This window comes from Pteropus medius, unplaced genomic scaffold (genome assembly GCF_902729225.1).
Source record: "Pteropus medius unplaced genomic scaffold, Ma_sr-lr_union100, whole genome shotgun sequence".
In the NCBI taxonomy this organism is placed as follows: domain Eukaryota; kingdom Metazoa; phylum Chordata; class Mammalia; order Chiroptera; family Pteropodidae; genus Pteropus; species Pteropus medius.
The window spans coordinates 19459656-19464049 of NW_024349797.1; the positions used below are offsets into that span (position 1 = coordinate 19459656).

The window sequence follows — 4394 nt, forward strand, 5'->3', positions numbered from 1 at the left end:
AAAGTCGCCATCTTATTTTTCTATAACTAAATGCAGTGGTTTCCTGCTGCTGCCGTAAGGAATATCATCATCGACTCGGTGGCTTAAAACAACACGAATGTGTTCTCTTTAATAATTTAATAATTCTTTAAAGAGATTTTCAGGGGCTAAAATCAAGATGTGGTTTGGCCTGATTCTTCCCAGAGGCCCCTGGAGCCACTTCACCCCCTGTCCCTTCCAGCTGGTGAATAATCCTGGCATTCCGCGGTGACCACAGCACTCTGCCTCTGAGGCCATGTCACCTTCACGCGTTCCTTTTTGGCCTTCGTACGTCCCTTTTCTAAGGACCCTCAGGATTGTATCAGGCCCACTTAGACAACCCAGGATCATGTCCTCATCTCGAAATCCTTAAGTTAATCACATCCACAAAGTCCCCTTTGCCATGTAAGGCAAAATATTCATAGGTTCTAATGATTAGGACATGGATTTTTGGGGAGGAGGGGTCATTATTTAGCCTACTACGCACATTAAGCTTAGTTTCCATCTGGGGTTCTTCCTCCCTGGACATCAAACCCAAACCTCGCTTCTTCAGGGTAAACCCGGGGTTAGGAGCCTCCCCCTCTCCTCCCTGAGGTTGTGTCTCAGGTCCACAGTGAAGGGCCCTGGGGTGTGGGGTCGGCGGGGTCTGGCCTGTTGCCCTCACCTACTGCTCGGGCGTCACTGAGATGTCTGCTCCCACCTGTTTCACATTTTTCTGGCTGTGCTTTCACTTTGCCCGAGGCCTCCAGACCCACCGGCTCTCCAAGTCACAGCCCTGCACTCCAGCCGCTTAGACAAGGCAGATGGGGAGTGGGGTGCCTGGGACCCCCGCTCTGTCTTCCCCCACTCACCCAGGTGAGCGGGGGCTTACCATCTCCGGGCACAGGTGGGAACCGGGGCTCAAGGTCGCCCTGTGTTCACAGTCCTCATACCCCTTTGGGAATTCTATTCTAGTCTGCTGGAGGAGCGCCTCACCCACAACCCTCCAGCTCACAGGGGACGGCAGGGCATAGCTCCCTTCTCGGGGCTGTGTAAGGGACGGCCCATTGCCATTTTCCTCTTCTGCTTTCTTCCCCCTTCTCTATCACCCCAGTTTGCTTAAACTGCCATAAAAAGTACCACAGATCGGGGGTTAAATAGCAGACATTTATTTCCTCACACTTTGGGAGGTCGCAAGTTCAAGATCAAGGTGTCATCCAGGTTGGCTTCTTCTGAGGTCCCTGTCCTTGGCTTGTAGATAGCCATCTTCATGCCGTGCCTCACGTGGTCTATGTTCTGTGTGCACATCTGTGTCCTACTCCCTCCTTAAAAGGAAGCTGGCCATATTGGATTAGAGCCCATCCCAGTGACCTCATTTTAACTGAATCGCCTCTGTGAAGACCCTATCTCTGAATAAGGCCACATTCTGAAACTGAGGACATCAACATATGATTTTTTTTGTGGGGTGGTGGTACAGCCTATAACATCCATCCCGTAAGTTTTTTTTAAATCTTGGGTTGGTAACAAGAACTGGTCCTGCCTGACTATGTACCTTTCCTAGTCTCTCTTCCGGCTGCCACCCAGACTGGAGCTTTTGCAACTCAAAAGCCTAACTTTGATGTCTCAGGTTTCGAGGTCTGTTGTGACAGGTCTTTTCCAAAGCAATGGGTGGCTTCCATCTGGTTGCTTGGGTTGGAGTGACAGGTCTCAGAATACAGAAGCATGTATAATGTGAGTATAACTGGGTGTGTGTGTATGTGTGATGCATGGGAGTTGAAGACACATCAAATAATTCTTGAAAATACCCTGTAAAATCAGCAATTTTCCATTATTTTCTCACTGTATGCCAACACCGTGTAGGTATCTTAGAAGTGCTTTTTATTTATTTGTGTTTTTGGCGCCTAACTTCCACAATAGACGAGTGGCCCATTCACACCGTCGGTCCCATTTTACAAATGAGAAAACTGAGGTGTGTTCAAGTTCTCATTTCTAGTAAAGAGGAGATAAAATCGAAAGCTCTGTCTGCTTGAGTGCCCAATGCCCTGTGCCATTTCTCTTCCCCTTTGCCCTGCGGGGGGCTGACGAAGGTAACGGTGCTGAGTTTTTTAGCTTTTTAGGGAAGTGCCCTGAGTTCCCAGCCTTCTCTTTTGCTCTCTCCCCACCACCCTCAAAACGGCACGGGGCAGGAGGCAAAGGAGGAGCCACGCCATGCTCTGTGCACGGACCTTATGAGCTGCCCGAATGCATGATATGCACTCCCGCTTATGACGACACCTTCTTACTTGGTGGATCCTTTTTTTATTTTTTTATGTTTTCTTTTATTTTAGGCAAGGCAACCCTTGGTTGAGCTCACAGATTGCAAAAGACCTTGTCAGCTTACAATCCCTTATTTATTTATTTTTTTATTTTTTACACCTACAGCACCTGGTCTTCCTAGGTCGTCTCCCATCCAAGGACTAACCAGGCCCGACCCTGCTTAGCTTCCGAGATCAGATGGGATTGGGCGTGTTCAGAGCGGCATGGCCATAGACTTGTTGGATCCTATTAACTTTCTAAACAAATCCATGTACCACTTAGTAGAATTCCCAATACATGGTTGAGACACCCAGGAAAAGTCACACACCCAGTGCCCTTAGTTACTGAGGGGAGGGACTGGTATCCACATGTGGATTTAGGACAAAAGAGAGGCTGAGCTCTACTTGGAGCAGAAGAATGGATTTTTTCCTAGAGAAGATGGGAGTCTCCGAAGCTTTGGCAGAAGGTCAGGGCATTCGGAGTGTGGCAAGCGACACTGGCTGGCTTACAGCATTTCAGTGTATGCCCGGGGTCACCGTCCTGCTTGGTGGCAGAGTAGTCATGTCAGCCAGCCACGCCAGCTGTAGGCTTCACGTTACCCCTTTTCAGAACACATACACGCATGCACGCGTGCACACACACGTACACACACATGCCCGCATGGGGTCGACCCTTAAACAAAGAAACAGTTTTGATACACCTTTTAACTAAGCCCAAGTCGCACTTTGACAATCTTCATCGACTAATTACATACTTGCGTTGTCTGGAAAAGTGCCCATTTGGGGTCTTTATGTCTTGACAACTGTAAGAGTCCTCAGCTGGAAAGTTGGGACACAGACAAGAGATGTCGGTTATTCTGACCTTAGGGATTTGGGAGCCCGCTGGGGCCAAGGGAAGCAGAGAGGACCCCAAGAAGGCTGTGGGTGGCTGCCCTCAGAGCTACACTGGGTCTTGGCCTCGCTTCTGCCTGTAAGTACCCGGGGAGGGAGCAGTGATCTGTGCCAGAGGCAAAGAAGGATGCAGACGCCGCAGACGAGCATCTTAGAAGCTTCGAATGGGCCGGCTTTTCAGCTTTCTTTCATTTGTTTATACTTCTTCCGATCGGAGCCTTGTGAGTCTTTCTCCTTTTTTACTTTTCTCTCCTCCTCTTCTTCTTTCCTGCCCTTCCCTCCATCCCCCCCTTCCCCTTTCCTTTCTTTTCTTCTTAAGATGCATAAATGAACATTCCATCTCCCAGACTCACAGGGGGTGTCGATTAGCTAACCTATGCTAAGGATTTACTTACGGATTGATGATTTACAACGATCACTTCAGTAAATTCTTGGATTAGCTCAAAAGACATCACCCCCATTTTACAGATGCAAAGCCCAACTCTCAGGAATGAAATAGCGTGTTCACAACCACCCGACCAGCAAGTCTCAGCTGCCCAAACACACGCGGCTCCGTCTGGCTTCAGAGCCCTCCCCGTGAGGCATGTCCGAGCTTTTCCTGACCTCTTCCCACCCAGGCCAAGCAAGGGAGGCTGCGCCGAGGGTAGGGCCAGGCCTCTTCTTCATCCTGACGCAACTGTGGGACCAGCAGTTTGAACAAAGCTGTGGGAAGTGTTCAGGGCAGCTCAGGCCACAGTCTGAACAAACCCAGAGCCAAAGCTAAGAGGTGGCAGAGCTGGGACGTGGAGGTCCAGGTGTCCTGCCCTGGGAGGGCCTGGGAATGGGCAGCACAGGTGAAGAGATGCTGCAGTCTTTCTGGGTGCAGGAAGTGGCAGCATGAGCCATGGGGGTCTCACAGGTGAGATGTGTCAGGTGTGCTCCATCGTGGCCATGCAAAGATCTGTTGCTGATATGGGCATAAGGATTGTCTCTAAACACTCATATTTCTCTTCTCAAATGTTCAGGTGTCCCATGGAGATGAGGCAGAACATGGCTGGCCGTCCTGGAAGAACACCTCTCCAAGATTATGTTACTGCATCTATAAACTACGTAGAGTACTGATGACCTCAGAGAGCCGTCCTGAGAATTAAATTGGAAACCAACGCTGAGCACCTAGCCCAGGGTCCCTCTCTCCCTCTGCCTTCCTTCCTCCCTTCCTTCCTCCCTCCCTCT

The 4394-nt window shown here is 49.9% G+C and overlaps 1 pseudogene; it reads right to left on the minus strand.

Annotated features, from left to right (window-relative positions):
• Positions 1–2409: 2409 nt before the first annotated feature.
• LOC120619812 (uncharacterized) lies at positions 2410–2528 on the minus strand (annotated as a pseudogene).
• Positions 2529–4394: the final 1866 nt, after the last annotated feature.